The 20,327-nt window shown below is 41.2% G+C and overlaps 1 pseudogene; it reads right to left on the reverse strand.

Annotated features, from left to right (window-relative positions):
• Nucleotides 1-4,880: 4,880 nt before the first annotated feature.
• The window catches only part of LOC142446080 (malate dehydrogenase, cytoplasmic pseudogene), a 158,947-nt pseudogene continuing 143,500 nt past the window's right edge, over nucleotides 4,881-20,327 (reverse strand).

Genomic DNA, 20,327 nt, shown 5'->3' on the forward strand with positions numbered 1-20,327 from the left:
AATATAACTCTGAGGATCCCGGAGAATGACTCACACCTTTGAGAATCTCTATAATATGATAGATATGATACCCTTGTTAGGCTTGTGGGAAGCCCACACGCAGAAGCATCATGTAACTGTGCTCAACCTCTCACTGATTCACATGGATTAAATGATGTATATACCATACAGTGTGGGTGTTCTTTTTTATGGTATAGAAATGGATCTATTTTATTCATTTCTATATTTGATTTTATCACATTATTTTAGGTACTCTATATCTTTCTTTTATTGCTTATTTTAAATAATTTCTTTTGGAAAGATTTTATATATATATATAATGTATATATCAAAGAATTTGACATTTCAACAAGTTCTAAGTGTTCAATTTAGCAGCATTAATTACATTCACCATGTTGTATTCCCATCACCATTATTTATTTCCAAAAGTTTTCATCATATGATATGGAAAGTCAGGCAGCACCTTTCAGTTATACCTCTTCCTCCCCTCAGCTTCTAGCAATTCAAAAAAGGAAAAAAGAAAGTCGAGTAAATTCTGACTCATGGTGAACTTCCCATATGTTAGAGCAGAACTGAGCTCCAAAGGGTTTTATTTTTAGTTATTATTATTTTTTACAAAATTTATTTTACCATAATTCAGAGGGAATTTTCGTTCTTCCCCCTTTCTTTCTAAAAAGGGTGTGTATTAAGTCTAAAGTAGGAAAAGGATAAGACAGCTACAGAGGTGTATCATCCATATCAAGGAGTCCATGAACATGAGGTCATGATGGTATCCGTGGTTTTGCTGGGATACATAGCTTTAAGAAGAACATGGAAGGTCAAGTAATACTGTCACATACACGTGGGTGGTGGTAGATCATTCTAACGTAGTTACCTGTGGGACTCCTGGAGCAAGATCGGGCCATGATTAGGACAGCTGCCTTCCGTAAGACACAGGAGCTTACAATATCCATGCAGGTGCTTCCCTGGGGCAGTCAGTTCATGGCTCATGGTTGTGCAACCTGAGAACGGTGATCTCCATCAGAGACACGCCGGGTAAGTCACAATGTGGGGGTTTCTTGAGCTTGGCACTAGTGACATTTTAAAAACAGTTTTATTGCTCTATAGTTCACATGGCACACAATTTAAATCTTCAGTCGTATGAAGGAGAATTGTGCAATCATCACCACCATCCATTTCAGAACATCTTCTTCTTTCTCATAGTCTTTGCTAGCTCCCTATTTCCCTCCCCCCACCTCCTCTCCCATGCCCCGAGGTTGTAATTCAGTTACTGTCCCTATAGATTTGCCGGTCCTGTATTTCATATACAGAATATCACACAAAAACAAGAAAACAACAATGACAAAACAAAACAGAGAAAAGCCTCAGCTGATAAGAAAGCAGAAAACATTAAAAACTAAACTATCTTTAAAATTAGGCAATCGAATGATAAGGGCAATCATATGATAAGGTGCATTTTTAACATAAGTGCCTCTGCGACCTTCAACTTCACAAGGCAAGGTTAACCACATCCTCGACTATGTTCAGAGCAGGTTCACAGGAGGCTTCAGCTTTGTGGGGACCCTGCAAATGGATTTTGGGCTTTCATTGTCGTCAATCGCGTCTGTAAACTATGTGTTCAGAATTTAAGCTCTGATATCTGATATCTGAAATCCTTCAGATTTGTATTTTATTATTTTAAATCCTTGGATCACATAGGAGTGTGCGCTTCTTCCATGGGGACATAGTTGATTCTCACGTCGATAGTTGCTGTTTAAAGACCCCAGACACCATTCTTTGGGATAGCTAGGTGCCGTCTGATTTCTTCACCTCTTCCTTCAGGAATTTCTGCATGGGGGTGAGTATTGAGTTGGAACATGTTATAAGAACTAATAGTCTTAGCTTGGAGATATGAATCGGTGTGAGCCATAAATCCATTCCAACACATTCCCTGCAGTATAAGAAAGTGTCTGGTGCACTTTGGAGACCTCACTATCATTGTTGGTAGAGAACATTGTAAATCAGCACCATGGGGCATAAGGCAATCCCATTGATAGTATCATTGCTTTACTCGGTGACACAGAATTTAAAACACTGTTTTCAATTTTAAAAGGCCAGCTTTTCAAAAACAAATACACGAATTGTTGACTTGTATAAAGCTCAAGTGAATGGACACTACAAGAAAAATGATAGCCCCAGATAGGGTAAAACTTTTGAAAACACTCCTTCACAAATGCAGAACCATGCCTGCCAGACAAACACATGACTATTGACATTTTTGAACCAGATAATTCCTTGTATAGGCCTGTCATGTGCATTATCGAATGTTTACTAACATCCCTGACCGCTATCCACTCGAGGACAGTAGCACTTTCTGAGTTGTGAACAAGATGTCTCCAGATTGCACCAAATATTTTTGAGCATGACATTGGTGGTGGGACTTGGGTGGGGATTTTTGCTGAGAATTGTTACTATAAAATAATTTGATCAACTCTCCAAGTGAGTGAAATTCTGGAGAATTGGAAGTTCACTTCCATGTCCTTAAGAAATTGAATATTGACTCCAGACTCAGGAAAGATAAGGGACATACGATATTTATAGCACCTTATTGGAGCATGGAGTTAGTGAATATAGTCCCTTTCCCTGACTTTTAGAACTAAAGTTAAACTTGATAAGAGAAAGGTAAGTTTTCCTTATAAGATTCCTGTGCCTTCAGAATTACCAACATCTATGGAGATACTGTGTCGACAGCTAGATGGAAGGCTCTTAAAATATTATTTTTGAAGTTTTAGGTGAAAAACAAAACTTAGATAAAATAACTAATTCAGTGGAATTATCATAACTTCCTATTGAATAGCAATTGTGAAAGTACAAATTATAATGTGTTCTGGTATTAGTAACTGATTATTACTAATTTCACAATTAGTAATCAATTACAATTATCAGTAATTGATAAAAATATTTGCCAAACAACCTTGAGGAAATTTCTTTCATATATTTCTGTCAGAATTTCATTTGTGTTTCCAGGCTTTAATGGATTTTTGGTGCCCAGCACCCAGTCTCTCTCAACATTGTTTGAGCAGAAGAGACTCCCATCAATATGTTTTCGAAAATGCTTTGATTAGAAAATTATTCTTCTAGAAATATTTATGTTCTATATTTTATCCACCCTGTGATTTATAAACCAGCCCCTTCGTCAAGAAGACTGATAGATTTCTTAAAGGAATATGTTAATATTCCCATTTTTCAGATTAGCTCATTGAGACATTGACAAGTTAGATAAATTATAGACTTACTAGGGACAGAGCTGGGATTCAAACCCAGGGCTGTCCAATCCCAGAGTTTGTGTTCCATTATAGCCCTCCCACTCACCAAAGGGGGTGGGGCAAGAGTTTTTATTGCCTCTTATGCAACCAATCTGTCTTGGAAGAAGTGCAGTCAGAATGCTCCTAAAAGAAGGTTGGTGAGAGTTCATGTCATTTATTTTGGGCATGATGTCAGGAGAGACCAGTCGCCAGAAAAGGACATCATTCTTGGTAAAAGAGGAGGGCCCTCAGGAAGATAGCTGGGCACGGTGGCTGCAACCACTGTCTCAGACAGAAAAACCGAGGCAGTGTCGAGGTGGAACATAGCGTTGGTATGAGTCAGACCTATCTGGACGTCATCTCCAGCTACAGTATAGCTGGGGGTGGGTAGCTGAAAGAATAATCTTGAATGCTGATACAAAAGAGGAAAGTATTGTCTGATGGCAATAAAAGAAAAGGGCACCAAGTCTGGAGCTTGGGACAGACATATTTTTTAAAAATACATATATTCTTTTATTTATTCAATTATTTATATATGTACTAAACACATGTATATTAAGCCTAGTACCTGGTACCCAATGTGCTAATAGTCAAACGTGGTCCTTGGTCTCATAGAAGGAGTTACATAGAGGGGTTTTATGTGAAAATTCAGGTGGGACTGTGGAAGGGCCCTGATCTGAGAGGTATCCGTATGTATAGGTGCAATAACAGAGCGGAAAACCTGAGGGAAGTCACTCAGGGAGAGAAGGAGAGGGACCTTCTGCTTTTCTTACGTATTTTCCTAGGGAAGTTAACATTAGCGTATGCAGACGCTTAGTTACTGTTCCCAGAACAGATTCACATCCTCAGGATCCTACCAGTAGTTTACGGGTGTGGATATGCTGTGTTACTATAATGTCTTTTAATGTGGCAAATGTTTGTGACACTAATAGAAAAATAAAGTTTGCAATAAAATTCCATTAGAAACACCAGTTAACCTTAATTGACCCTTATTTGGTATGATTGGTCCCTGAACAGAGGCCAATCCATGTGCTACAGAGACACATTTTAAAAATAGCCTTATTGGCATATAAGTTACACTGTCAGTTGGGTTTGGTTTCCATTGTCACCAACAGCCTGCTGCAAAGTGACGTTCACAATTTAAGCGCCCACACTCTTCCTTCCTTGGGAATTAGACTTCATTGCTTACAGTCGTTGGATCACGCAGGTTGGTGTGCTTCTTCCATGTGGGCTCAGTTGACCCCTCACTTCAATGCTTTCCTCTTTGAAGACAAGCCTTTAAGACTCCAGCTTCTATTCTTTCTCCTTTTTAAAAATTTAAATATATAGTTTTATTTAGAATGCAGCACCAGCACCGTGATGATAAACTCACAAATCTGTCCCAAGAAGCACATAATCTCTAAAAGTAATTTAATTATAGAATTATTATTATTTGGTACTAGAGTCAAAGAAGACATTTAGGTTCTTCAGCTTTGGGGCATTTAGTAACAAGCACTATGATGATTGCCCAGGTAGGCAGAGGCAAGCAATCCCAAAGTATTTTCTTTTTCTTCTGTCTTCTTACATGAAAACATTGATGGGAGACACTACAATCTCTCAGGTCTTATTCTTGATCATAACAGGGAACCAACAGAACAGATTGTTAGAACACCATAGGAGGTGTTTCAGAGATGATGTCCATGGACACAAATTCTCCCTCTGGGGTTCCAAACCAGATGTCCCTGATGTGGACACTGATGGCTTTCACATCTGACATGTTGGACAGCTTCCGAGCCTTGATGAAAGTGACACCATGCTCTGCATGGTTGAGAAAAGTCTCCCTTGAGCCAGCTGTCATTTTCCCTGAAATTTCACCTTGGCATGGTTGACATCTGGATACTGAGTTGAGGAAAGGGTGCCCAGGTGATGACATTCTCTAGCAGCTACCCCATGTTTAAGAGTGATTTGAACCATCGTTCGGTTATGGTTCAGCCAAGAAAAACAACTGAAGTTCCCCATGGGGATGGATGGTGCTGTGTTCCTGGCAGTCAGGCATTGGCATTGGCTGACTGTCCCACAAGGATAGCCTTAACTGACTTCTTGGCATATGTGTCTAAGGCTATCCCCTGGGATTTGAAGGTTGTCACATTTGCTTTCTGTGAGTCTTTCCTCTCCATGTCCTCCCTTCTTGACAGGGAACCCATGACAATGGTCACATCCAGGTCCTTGAAGGCCACCGTTTCCTTAGCAGTTGTAATGATATCTTTCAGAATGGGAAGTGCACAGTCTTATCTCGAAGCTCCATCAGGACACCCTCCAGGACACCCATCATGGGGATGATTGCCAACAGCACGAGAACCAGGGACTTGTCTTTACAAAAATAGCATCATTAAAAAGCTGTATAGCAGTGAGTATGCAATCTGACCTGCTCCAATCAGGAGGACTCTGATGGTTCAGACAAAATTGGGGGTGGAGAAGACAATTTCTCCACCAGCACAATCCACCGCAGGGAGCCAGGTGACTTCTATCACAGATGATAGATATTCTTTCTGATAGCCAGGCACCATCAGCTTTACTCACCACACTTTGCTATAGCACCCATATCTCTTCATGAGGGCTTGTATCAATAAAGGCCATGTCATAAGAATTAATTGTTCTGAGATTGGCCAGTGCCAAATCCATTCACATATTTCTGGTTTCCATATGTCTCTGTTTCACTTTAGAGACATCATTAACATTTTATAATAGAGAGCATTATAAATCATCACCCTGGGGCATAAGGCAACTCCATTCATAGTGCAATTAACTTAGTCAATATAGCCAGTATAGAATCTAAAACGCTGTTGATAAAGGACAATTATACATGACTAGGCCAGCTTTTCAAATGGTGATATATGAATTAATAAGGTTTACAGATTCAACTCTTAAGTGACTGCACACTATTTTAAAGTACAATGGGAGCTAGGGTTAGGTCGAAACTTTCAAGAACACTTATTCATAGAGGCAGAACCATGCCTACCAGACCAGTCCATGCCTGGAGAGGATTAAAATAGTAAATATATGGTAGTCCCAGGCCACCATTCAATGGGTACCTTCAAAGCAAGCGGTCTGAACCCAAATCCAACAACCACTACTTCCATAAACTTGAGAGAGTAGTCTTCTGCTACTTCTCCTGCTAGGATGTTTCAGCCTTAAGTCCAAGAAAGTATGGAAGTGCCTTACCTCTTCTACAGGTGAGTTCGATGCAAAGCCAGTTCACTTTAATTGGGGTTTCCATATTGAATTCTTCTGGTGTAGCCTATGAATGGTGCTGTGTGCATAGAAAGGACAGAATCTAAAGTTCCAGTGCTTATAGCACATGGCTTGGGTCACCAAGAAGTGGATCAAAAGAAAAGTAGTCTATGGTTCCATTTGGGACCATAGTACTGGACGCATTCCCCACTTGAGTTCTATATAAGCATTGTTAAGCAGTTTTTCCTGTTGGAAGGCTGAGCCACCTCGCTTACCCACCAACAGAAGTGTAATTGCCTTCTCTGAGACATACATACTCATCTTCACCTCTTGACTTGACTTCCCATAAAGCTATCGCTCTTGTAGCAGTGGCTGTGGCTGTGGGGTAACTTTAACACAATGTTGTATGGAAACAACTAAATGGTCTTATCCCTCCCTCTCTTCACATCTTGTGCAACTTGCCCCCGCTGAAGTGAGAGCTCCTCTGTCAACGTGTGACTCTTAAGATGTGATTCTTGGGCACTAAGCCGGGTCTCTTGCTGCTTGGGGGAACAGAACAGAATTATCATGCGACCTGGGAGCTGAAGCTGGCCTTTGTCTTGGTGTTTATCCGCTATAGATATATGTCCCTTTTTGACTGATTACCTTCATTATAACTTCATTCATTATAACAGTTTACAGGTCTCTCCACGACATGTGATGTTTTAGGGATGCATAGTATTCCATTGTTTGCAGGTACTAGAGATTCTTTATTCCTTCTTCTACTCATGGGCACTTGGACTGTTTCTAGCTTCTTCTTATTGTGAACTGTGTGGCAATGAACATGAGAGAGCATATGTCTGTTTATGTTTCTGTCTTTTAATTCTTTGAAGTATATTCCCAGCAAAAGTATTGCTGGATCATATGGTATTTCTAGTCCAAATTGTTTTAGGCTTTGCTCTATCATTTTCCAGAATGGTTGTACATATTTACATGCCAACCAGCAGTGTATAAGTGTTCCAGTCTCTCCACATCCTCTCCAGCATTTTTTACTCTCTTTTTCTGAATTAGGCTATTGTTGTGTGTGTACGGTGACCGCTCATCCTTGTTTTGATTTGCATCTCCAGGATAGCTAATGATCCTGAGCGTTTCTTCATGGATCTGGGAGCCACTCTAGTGCCATCCCTGGTGAGCTGCATAGACAAATTTTGAATTTGGCATTAAGCCTTTTAATTACAATCATTAGAAGTTAGAGAAGGACACATTTTAATCTGTAAGTGTTTTCTCAAGAACTCCAAGGCCAAGTGGTAAGAATACATAGCACAGTGCAACACAGTCACTGATTGTTTTGATGTGTTATTAAAGCAGGTTGTACAAGAAAGGCACTTTTATGATAATTGTATATAAAAATGAAGTGTACATGACTAATATACATTTGGTCTAAATTCCCTTAAATAAAATTTTGGGCCTATAATTACCCTTAATGTCAAATCATTTTGACCACTGGATTACCTTGGCTTGGGTAATTTCATTTATTTTCTCTCCACAATGGTGATATCATTAAGCTATCAGGGAATTATTATGAAGTGATGAAGAGTTCACAAAGTTTTGTGATTTAAAAAGGCTATTCCATGGTTATAATTTGATCATTTGGAATTATAGCATGTCAGTTTATAGAAATAAGGCATTATAGAGATGACTGAGTCAAAGGTAGTTCTCAATGAAAGAACTTGCTCCCAGTTGTCCTTGCCATTGGAAGTTAGAGCTATAATTAACAATGATAATTAGAAGTGTTTCCCTACTATATTATCAGAGTTAAAGTGTGTGTACTACTTTGACATCTTTCAGCCTCACAGACTCAGACCTGAATCAGGAGTTCCTCACTAGAAGGTTCCCAGAACTCAGAAGGAAAGCAATCATACCCAGCTAGTTTCCTTATGAGCTGAACCAGCAGAATGCCCCCCACCTCACCCACCCCCATGCAAGTCTTCAAACTAATGTTCCAATACCCAGCAAGCCCATGAAATTCTTCAAACACACCTACCCTACACTCTTGTGGGAATTGATGTCATGCCACACCACATCATCCCTCTGCATAAAAGACCTGGGAAACAAAGTGATGCAGATAACAATCCTGAAACCCAGAAAATAAGCAGGAAGAAAAATAAATGGACTAATACAACTAAAAGGAGAAATTAATGAGAAGGGACATGAAACAGAGAAACCGTCCCAGTCATCCTGGCTCAGCAAGGCCACCTTATGACACAACCAGGAGAGGTCCTTGAAAAGCAGCAAAGAAAGGCAATTTCACAGCATCCCTCACAGATAATGGACAAATTGAGCAGACAGACGGCTCAGTGAGCAGAAAAGGATCTAGATCTAAGGGGAAAGCACAAGAAGGCAGACAAGGATCCTAGCGAGTCTGCTATCCACAGTGTGTGCAGAGAGCTGGGATCTAGAGACAGGTTTATTTAAGAGTAGTGGTCACTGACCCTTAAGGTAGGTGATGAGCAGAAAGCATTAGATTCACCACCCAAGCAAACGCACGTTTGAGTGGGTTCCAGGTCTCGATAGCTGTCTGCATCCAATGGAAGTGCCTAAATCATCTGGCCCCGTGACTTGAGGGGTGTATTTACCTGGTAACTGGAGACACGACTCCTCATCCCTGCTGCCTAAACTGCCCCCTCACTCTCCACTAGCCCCAATTGCCATCCCCTTTTGCCAACCCACTGAGAAGTGGTAGTTGAAGTGCCCCATCTCTGTTCCTGTTCTGTTACCAACTAACCAATACTTCCAAGAAGTGTTGAGCTACTTTGGAGATAGCACTTGCCTTAAATAGCCCCTCTCACCACATGGTGATCTTCCCCTCTAAGCACTCAAGAATGTCCCATGATCTTGTTAGTAGCTGAATGATTCATTCTGAGTGACGCATGACTATTCTGGACAACCTGCCTGCTGACTCACTTCCTCCTGCAAAAGCACAAGAGCAATTGGGTCCCCTGAACTGCCTTCCCAATGAGTCGTGAATGGCAACTCACCTAATATACCAATCACATCAATTGTCCTGCATAATAGAGTGTCATCATTTGCTATGTCTCACTGGGCCGATGACAAACAATATTCAATGTTTGTCCAGCCTTCCTGCAGCTCTCCTAAATAAGCAAACAACAGAGGCCCACACCCATACGACTAACCACTGCCAACCCACCCGAAGATAGTTGGTGAGAATTCCAGCACAGCTAGACTACTAACATAGCATCCCCACCAGATACACCTGAACATATCAAAGCAAAACCAGAAAATCTGGCCAAAGCAAACAAACATCTAATCAATCAATAAAATAAGACCTTCATACCTCAAAGGCAACCTACTACATTGAACCACTATGATTTAATAGCATCTATATTAAGCTCTGACTTAGTAGAGTCTATATTAAAGAAGTAGGATAAGATGTCTTAAGCAAGTAATCAGAGTATAGTACCAGAAAATCTTCCTGAGAAATAGGTGGTATTGGAACTACCATATAAGGTGTAAGATAATGTAGAGGCTGGCTCTTATCCTACATTACTATGGGTTCCAGAGGGGTGTGATCTGCAATCTGACAACTTATAGATAAGAGAAAGGGTTGATACAGTTGGAGCATGGGGGTCCCTGCACTGTAGACAATCCAGGGCCCAGTACTTCATTAGGGGCAGGCTTACATACACTTCCTCACATGTAGCCCGTAACATGTGAGAGGATTGGGATTTTTTATTGCTTTTTTAAAGATCATTTTATTAGGAGTTTTTACAGATCTTATAACAATCCATACATCAATTGTATCAAGCATATTTGTACATATGTTGCTGTCATTATTTTCTAAACATTTACTTTGTATTTGAACCCTTGACGTCAGCTCCTCCATTTTCATTTCCCCACCCCCTATAACCCCTTGACAAATTATAAATTATTATTTTTATATCTTACATCAACTGCTGTTTCCTTTCGCCAATGTTTTCAGTTATTCATCCTTGTGTGTGTGTGTTTATGTCTTGATTATTGTGATCAGTTGCCCTTCCTCCCCTCCTCTTCTCATTTTCCCTCTACCCTCCTGCTATCGCTACTCCCATTTTGGTTCCTGGGGGGTTTATCTGACCTGGATTCTATAGTGAGCTCTTATCTATATCTGTGCCTATGCTCCAGTCTAGCCCACTGTGAAAGGCAGGACTGGGTCATGATAGCGGAGGGTGAGGAAGCCTCAAGGAACCAGAGGAATAGTGTGTGTTTCATTGGTGCTATCCTACGCCCTAGCTGACTCATCCCTACCTTGTAATCCTTCTGTGAGGGGACATCCCATTGTCGACAGATGGGTTTTGATCTCTGATTCAACCCCTCTTGTTCTCAACAATATGTTTGGTTTGTTTGTTTGTTTGTTTGTTTGTTTGTTTTGGGTCTTCCAATGCCTATTACTCCATCCTGTTGACACTTCATAATTGCACAGGCTGGTGTGCTTCCATGTGGGCTTGTTGCTTCTAAGCTAGATGGCTGCTCCTTTAACTTCAATCCTTTAAGATCCCAGAGGCTACATCTTTTAATAGCCAGGCACCATCAGCTTTCTTCACCACATTTGCTTTTGTACCCATTATGTGATTGTGCCAGGAGGGTGAGCAAGAATGCAAGTTTGTTAAAACAAAATATTCTTGCATTGAGAGTATGCACAGAGTCTCAAGGTTCATCCAATACCTTAGTGTATTGCCATATAAATATATGTACCTAGGCCAATACCTCTATTTGTATTAATTAATTAATTTAATATGGACACACCTATGCTTATACCTCTATCCATAGCTTTGCTTCCTAGATCATTCCTCTGTTGCCTTTTACCTTCCTCCTGTGCCACCATCAAGCTCACCTTCTTCTGCCTCTAAGTCATTTCTCCCGCTAGACTGCTATTACTCCAACACCCCTAGGATCTCTATACCCTTTTTGTTGTTGATTTTAATTCCATAATTGTTCCCCTGTCTATAGTTGTTTGGTAATCACTCCCTTCCCCCGCCTCCTCCTTCCCCCAAGTCTCTCTGGAACCATTGGTTCAATTGTTTTCTCCTAGAGCTTGCTTCTAATGCCTATCTTATGTAGGTAGGCAAACCAACAATAATGGAGACAAAACAAAAAAAGAACAAATGATTGAATAAAAAGAGAGAAAAATAACTAGCAAAAAAACTCCAAAGCATATATAATTCCAAGTCTGTCCGCTGACATTTAATACTATCTCCCCACTGGTCCTGAGGGAATCTGGGAACTGCCCCTTCTAGCCTGAAGTCTATTTTGGGGGCTCCTCAGGGGCTTTGTGGTTTGGCTTTGCTCCCGAGGCTGAGCTCTTATGTTCCCTTCTTGGTTCACACCACTGTGAGGGTTTCAGAGCAGAGTAACTCCCCACCAGGTGTCCCCAGTATTGCTCTCTGTCGTATGCTCCAGGGAAGGGACATCGTGTTTCCAGCTGTGGTTGGCTCCACAACCCTCTCTGTGCCTTAGCAGCTCCATACAGGAACACCATCCTCAAGGCGTTGTGTGCCATTATGGGGTATAGATCCTCACTCTCTCTTTTTCCTTCTTGGTTTGATGCCGTGTGGGTGTGGCATGCCAGCCCCTCTCCCCAGCATGAAGATTCAGTGTTGTCTTCTGTGACACATACTTCTAGGGACGGTCGGTGTGGCTCTGATTGGGGCTGGCCCTAGAGCTCACTCTGTTTATGAGTTATTACATGTGATTTCGGTGCCATCGAGGTTTGGTGTGCCGTGGTCGGGTCTGCATGCACACTTCCAATTCTGTGGGAGCAGCCTTCCTGAGTGTGGGTTAGTACTCTGCTCCCCAGTGTCATCTTCTCCCTGCCTCCCCTTTGGCTCCCCACCCCCTGTCCCCTTCTTTGTGTTGGAATATCATGTACATCTTTGGATTTGGTCTGTCCCCCACCCGACTGCCTATTCCTCATTCTGTTTAGTGTGAGATAAGTGGGTTTTCTTCTATACCTACCATGCTGATTATACTTATCTCAGTGGATTCGTGTTATACTGGTCATTTTGGGATTGGTAACTTTGTTTAGTATAATTTCCTCCAGTTCCTCCAAGGCAATGATGTGCTTCATGCGATCATCGGTACTTTTTAGAGATGCATAATACTCCATTGTGTGTATGTGTCAGAGGTTTCTACTCCACTCACCTATTGATGAAAATTTAGGTTGTTTCCAATTCTTTGTCATTGTGAATTATGCCACAATAAGCATTGGAGTACAACTGACTGGTTGTGGTTTATTTCTTACCCCTTTTGGGTATATGCTCAGTAGAGAGATAATTGAGTCATAAGGTTGCTCAATTTCCATTTGCTTTAACTGTTGCCAGATCATTTTCCACAGAGGCTATATGTATCTACATGACCACCAGCAGTGGAGAAGAGTTCCTATCTTGCCACATCCCCTTCAACATTTGTTGCTCTCTGATTTTTCTGAGAGAAACACCCACAAGGATGTTAGATGGTATCCCATGGGTGTTTCAATTTGCGTTTCTCTGATGGCTAATGATCAGAAGCATTTTCTCATATGTTTATTGACCATTTGCGTCCCCTCCCTAGTGAAATTTCTGTTCAGATCTTTTGCCCACTTTCTCTGTTTTCCTCTTTTTTTCAGGCTCGGAGGCTATTGCAGATTTTAGTAATACGCCCTTTGTCTGTTGTGTCATTGCTACAATTCCTCTCCCAGCCTGTGGGTTCTCTTGTTAGCCTTTTGGTGAAGTCTCTCTATGCGCACAGGTGTTTTATCCTTAGTATAAGCCACTTGCCAATGTCAGGTTCACCTGTGTGTGTACCCTTCCCTATTGCTGTTAGCCTATGTATTCCCTGAGCCAAGGTTCTTTACATTTGTCCCGATTCCTTTGCTGATGGTCCTGATAGCTTGGGGTTTTACTTCTAGGTTTGTGATCCACCTTGAGTTTGCTCTTGTTCATGAGGTGAGGAAAGCATCTTGTTTCATTTTTCTACAGGTGGATATCTATTGTTTCCAGCGCCACTTGTTAAAAAGGGCATCCACCTCCCACTTGATGCTTTTGGGGCCCTTGTTGAAGAACAGTTGTCCATATGCTGATGATTTTATTTCTGGGTTTCTGTTCTTTTCCATCGCTCTGAGTATCTGTCATTATACCAGTACCGCCCTGTTTTGACCCCTGTGGCTATGTTGAAGTCAGGTAAAGCGAGTCTCCGCTTTGTCCTTCTTGAATATTTCTCTACTAATTCTGGGCTTCCTTCCTCTCCATATGAAATTGGTGGTCAGGTTTTCCAATTCTGAGAAGAAGGTTGTTGGTAGTTGAATCAGGATAGCGTAAAGCTTATATCGTGCCATTTGTGGAGGTCACTTTTGGATTTCTCTAATAGGGTCCTGTAGTTTTCCATGAGTAAGTCTTTCAGGTTTTTGTCCCTAGATATTTCAGTTTGTTCTAGGCTATTGTGAAGGGTACTGACTTCCTGATTCCTCTTCCATGGTAATGTCCGATATATATAGCAAACCAATTGGCTTCTGTTGTTGATCTTGCATCCTGTCACTCTTCCATATTCCTTTATTGGTGTCAGTACTCCTGTTGTGGAGCTTTGGGATTTTCAACGTATAGAATCATGTCGTCTGCAAATAGCAATAGTTTCCTCTCTTCCTCTCCCAGTCGGATACTTTTAATGTCTGCCCCTGCCTTATGTTGTTGGTTAGACTTCCAGTATGATGTTGAATAGAAGTGGGGAAAGGGGGCATCCTTATATGGTCCCCTTTTTCTGTGGATTGTTTTCATCTTTTCTCCAATGACTATGATGTTGGCTGTTGGCTCTTCATAGATAGCTTGTGTTAACTTGAAGAATTTTCCTTCCATTCCTATCTTCTTGAGTGTCTTAATTGGGAATGGGTGTTGGATGTTGTCAAATGCTTTTGCTCTATCAATTTTTTAACATTTTATTAGGGGCTCATGCATCTCTTATCACAATCCATACATATACATACATCAATTGTATAAAGCACATCTGTACATTCTTTGCCCTAATCAATTTCAAAGCATTTGCTCTCCACTTAAGCCCTTTGCATCAGGTCCTCTTCCCCCCCCCCCACCCTCCCTGCTCCCCCCTCCCTTATGAGCCTTTGATAATTTATAGATTATTATTTTGTCATATCTTGCCCTATCTGGCGTGTCCCTTCACCCCCTTCTCTGTTGTCTGTCCCCCAGGGAGGAGTCACATGTAGATCCTTGTAATCGGTTCCCCCTTTCCAACCCACTCACCCTCTACTCTCCCAGTATCTCCCCTCACAGCCCTGGTCCTGAAGGTATCATCCACCCTGGATTCCCTGTGACTCCAGCTCCTATATGCACCAGTGTACAACTTCTACTCTATCCAGTCTTGCAAAGTAGAATTCAGATCATGGTAGTTGGTGGGGAGGAAGCATCCAGGATCCGGGGAAAAGCTGTATTCTTCATCAGTGCTACATCTCACCCTGACTGACTCATCTCCTCCCCTAGACCCCTATGTGAGGGGATCTCCATTGGCCGACAAATGGGCTTTGGGTCTCCACTCTTCACTTCCCCCTTCATTCACTATGGTAAGATTTTTTTTTTTGATGATGCCTTATACCTGATCATTTGGGCACCTCGTGATCGCACAGGCTGTTGTGCTTCTTCCATGTGGGATTTGTTGCTTCTGAGCTAGATGGCTACTTGTTCACCTTCCAGCCTTTAAGACCCCAGACACTATCTCTTTTGATAGCCGGGCACCATCAGCTTTCTTCGCCACATTTGCTTATGCACCGGTGTGTCCTCAGAGATCGTATCATGGAGATGTGCAGCCAATGATATGATTTTTTGTTCTTTGATGCCTGATAACTCATCCCTTCAGGATTTTATCATATAATTCTTATCCTTTTCTTTGTCAATTTGGCAAATAATGTTGATGGACTTTCAGATGTTGAACCCTGGAATGAATCCCACATGATTATGATGGATGATATGTTATGTATGCTTTTGTATTCTATTGACCAATATTTTGTTAAGGATTTTTACATCAGTGTTCATTAAATATGTTGGTCTGTAGTTTTCTATTCCTCTTGGATCCTTGACCTGTTTGGATATCAAAGTTAAACTGGTTTCATAGAATGAGTTTGGGAGTTTGCCATCCTTTTATATGCTCTGGAATAATTTGTAGAAGATTAGTGTTAGCTCTTTCCTGAATGCTTGGTAGAATTTTCCTGTGAAACCATCTTGCCCGGGAACTTTTTTTTCTTGGTAGTTTCTTGATAGCCGCATTTATTTCTTCCTTTGCTATGGGTCTGTTGGATTTTATGACCTCTATTTGAGATAATCTATGGAGGGATTGTTTTTCCAAGTATTTATCCAGGTCTTCCACATCACTAGAATACAGACTTTCATATTACTTTGCGATAACATTTTAATCTCATTGTGGTCTGTTGTGACTTCCCTGTTTCGTCTCTCATCATGGCTATTGATGTTTGCTCCTTCCTTTCCTTGGTTAGGCTTGCCAGCAATCTGTTGATTCTGTTGATCCTTTCAAATGACCAGTTTTTTGCTGCATTATTTTTTTTTTGCATTGTACTCCTGTCTTCCCAATCATTTACCTCTGCCCTGATTTTTATTATTTCTTTTCTTTTGCTATTAGAGGGGTTGTTCTGTTGACTGTGTTCTGGTTGCTGAAGCTTTTGTGGTAATGTATTAGTCTCTCTTCCTTGCTCATTTATGCACTCCTTGCTATCCAGCTACCTCTGATCATTGCTTTTGCTGTATCCCATAGGTTTTGGTACATTGTATTCTCATTCTCATTAGTTTCTAGAAATTTCCTAAATTCCAATCAAATCCGGGACAGTATCCATTCATGTCACAGAAGATCGTTATTCATCCTCCAATTGTTTGCCCTTGTTTTTCTGTTTTGTTGTTGTTGTTATTGTTGTTGATCCCTAGCTTTATGCTGTGGTGGTTCAAGAGGGACATATAAATAATCTCTGTGCATTTGAATTTACTCAGGCTCGATTTGTGCCCCAGCAAGTGTTCTATTTTTGTAAATGAGCCATGTGCACTTGAAAGGTATGTGGATTTGTTTTCATTTGCATGGAAAACTCTGTAAATGTCTATCAGGTCCAGTTGCCGAATTATAGTATTTAGTTCTGTAGCCTCCTTGGTGACGTTCTTTCCCAGTGATCCATCTTTCTCTGATAGTGATATATTAAAGTCGCCTACTTTGATTGTTGAATGGGTGATTTCTTTTTTCATCTTTTGAACAGTTTGATGAATTTTGCTGGTCTCTCATTAGGTGAGAATATATTTGTTATGCTCACTGATTCTGGTCTACTGATCCTTGAGCATTATGAGCATTATATAATGCTCCTTGTCTCCTGTAATGGTTTTCACCTTGAGGCAAATTTTCTCAGGAAATTAAGATTACAACTCCTGAATTTTTTTAAGTTGCCATTTATCTGATAAATTTTCTGCCAGGCTTTTATTCTTAGTTTATTTTTGTCTGTAAGTTTACACGTGTCTCTTAAAGACAACAGATTGATGGGTATGTTTTCTGAGCCAGGCTGCAACCTTTGTCTTTTAATAGGCAAGTTGAGGTTATTTACATGCAGAGTTATTAGCACAATTTGTGGATTCAGTGCCTTCATCTTTTCCCTTTTGTGTTAGGTGCTTTCCTATCTCCCTTCATGTCAGTGTGCTGTGTTTGTGTGTGGGGCTTTATTCTTGCCTTCTTTCCCTCTGAGGCAATGCTATCTTGGTCATTGTTTTTGGTGCATTGACTTCTGGGGGGAGTTGTGCTATAAGGCTGTCTACTGCTTGTACTTTGTGGATGTTGGTTTTCTGACCATAGTGAGTTGGAAAGGATTTTCCACAGGGTTGGATGTCTTATGGCATATTCTTTTTTTTAATTTTTTAAAACATTTTATTAGGGGCTCATACAACTCTTATCACAATCCATACATATACATACATCAATTGTATAAAGCACATCTGTACATTCTTTGCCCTAATCATTTTCTTTTCTTTTTTTTAAAATTTATTTTAACAATTTATTGGGGCTGATACAATTCTTTTCACAGTTCATACATATACATACATCAATTGTATAAAGCACATCTGTACAGTCTTTGCCCTAATCATTTTTTTCTCTTTTCTTCTTTTACATTTTATTAGGGACTCAAACAACTCTTACCACAATCCATACATATACATACATCAATTGTATAAAGCACATCCATACATTCCCTGCCCCAATCATTCTCAAGGCATTTGCTCTCCACTTAAGCCCCTTGCGTCAGGTCCTCTTTTTTTCCCCACTCCCTCCCCATTCCCCCCTCCCTCATGTGCCCTTGGTAATTTATACATCGTTATTTTGTCATATCTTGCCCTATCGGCATATTCTTTTATTAGAGGGTTCTCCTCTTGGTGTTTTTTTCTTTCAGCGTTCAGAAGATGTTACTCCACTCTAGCTTCCATTTAATGGTATTTGCTGATAGATCTGAGCATATTCTTTATCTAAGCACCATTGTGTGTGACTGCCTCTTTTTCTCTTATTGCTCTTAAAATTTTCTTTTTCCTCTAAGTTGGAGAATTTAACCATTATGTGCCTTGGTGAGTTGAGACTAAACCCACAAAATTAAAGACTCTCTGTGGAGTCCAGGACCGGTAGAGCTAGTTTTTGGCTTGGGTTGTGACTATCAGAATCGGTTGGCTTTTCCTGGGGCTTAGTCTAATTGATATCCTGTTTGTTTCCTGAACGAGTGTGTTATTCTCATTCATTAAGGTGGGGAATTTTGTTTCCAGAAATTCTCTCACTTATTTAGCTGTTGACTTCTTCATTTTGTCTTGTTCTGGCAGATGAATTATTTGAATATTGTTCCTCTTCATAGCATTTGTAATTGTTTTCAGGTTTTCTTCTGCCTCTTTGGTTATCTTGTTTGTCTTTCCCATTTGTTGAAGTCTTCCCTATTATCCTCAAGATTGCTGATACCATAATTCACCTCTTTTAGTCTGTTGGTGAGGTCCACGGTCTTGTGTTTTGCTGCTGTAACCTCATCCTTTAATTCTTATATTTCCCTATGGTGTGTGAACTTCATCCTCTCTATCTTGGACTTCATTTCCTTTATCGTTATGTCCTTATTCTCTGTTGCTTCCCCATAACCTGTATTACTCCAAGCAGCATTGTGAAGATTTCTTTTTGTGGCAGATCAACATCTGATTCTTCTGAGCATTGTTAGGTTTTGGAAATCCTCTGCTGTTGAGTTTTGTTTTTTATTGTTTTCTTGTTTTCTTGTTGAAGGTATTGAAGTGTGTTGCTCTTTGCTTATCATTTTTGAAGAACTGGGTGCCATGTTTCTGGGAAACCAAGGGGTCCTGAGATCTTTCTCTGTGTAAGAGTGTTTTCAAGGACTGCCTGTATCCTACTATGATGGTGGTCGGGCTGCTATGTAGGCAGAGTGCCATGGAGACTCAGTGGCTGGGGGGGTGGGGCTTGGAGTCTTGGCTGAGGCAGGTGACTGTAGGTGTGCCACTGGCCAGTTGAGGCAAGACTTCAGTGCAGTGTGGGCATGGGAGTGGTATGGACTGTCTGGACACAATTTTCCACCTTTTAAAGATTCGCTGTGGAGCCCCAAACTGGTAGACTCAGGTTTTGGCTTGGGTTGTGACTATCAGAACCTGTTTTCCCGTTTTGCTATGTTAAAATCGTCAGCTATGCTCTGAAGATTTGAGTTCTGGCTATGTTGTTATGTTAGTGCTAAGCTAATGGCAGAGTTCTGGCAGCATACAAAGTTTCACAAAAGACCACAGACTGAAATCGAATGTGTTTTAAAATTTTATTTTTTCCATTTTACAATGGGCTTATAGGGTGTTTTGGTATCGTGGCTGTGCTACACTCTCCCCCAGGGACGGGGGACCAGATTAGAGGAGGGGGTTTGGGGACGACTGGATCTGAATTTTCTCCTAGCTGCACTCCTGTGTCACACAGGGCTCTGTCCTTCCAGCACTGCCAGTTGTGCTCTGAGGAACTGCGATCTGTCACAGGTAAACATCCCAGAGGTTCTTCAATTGCTGCAAATTATTGTCTAATTTTCTATTGTTACCAGTGCTGGCAGGCATGAAACTGGGATTGGCCGATGTAGTCACTCTGATCCTGGCAAAACCTTAGCCTATAGACCCAAGGCGGATAGCAGAGAGAGGAACTCTGGTGTGAGGTCTTGTGGCTAGCTCCCAGAGGCTCTATGGGAGCCTGAGATTATGACCCCTTTTAGATAGCAGCCTGGGGAAATTACTGTTCACTGCTGGTCTTGTATCTTGGGCACAGGAAAGGGTGGAGGATACCATCCTTTTGGACCTGGTGAGAAGTGAGCTGAGCCCACAGCCAGACTCAGCGGACTTAGAGCATTTCAGTGGGTTCTCGAACCACTTCCTGGGTGAAATTCACAGGGGGAGTTCTGAACCAGACCCTTGTACACTGAATCTATTTTTACCACCCAGCTTCCCAGTATTGGCCTCCTTGCCTCTTAATTTTCTGGTCTAAAAGCAGGATCACCGGGCGAGCAGATGATTCTACCTAGATGCCGTCTTGAGTCCTCCTCTAGACAGGCCTTACACAAATGGACAGTTCACAGTTCTTTGAAGGTTTGCAAAGACGCATTAAGGCATCAGTCAAGTTATTCATAGACAGGCAGGAGGATGATGGTGGGAACATGAATAACTTAAAAGTTTGCAGACTGCTGCCTCTGCAGCTTTAGTCAGGGAACAGAGGGCAAGTGTCCATTTATCTCAGGCAGACAGACAGGCCAGCCATTGCTTCATCAGCTCCCATGGC

This window comes from Tenrec ecaudatus, chromosome 4 (assembly GCF_050624435.1).
Source record: "Tenrec ecaudatus isolate mTenEca1 chromosome 4, mTenEca1.hap1, whole genome shotgun sequence".
NCBI lineage: Eukaryota > Metazoa > Chordata > Mammalia > Afrosoricida > Tenrecidae > Tenrec > Tenrec ecaudatus.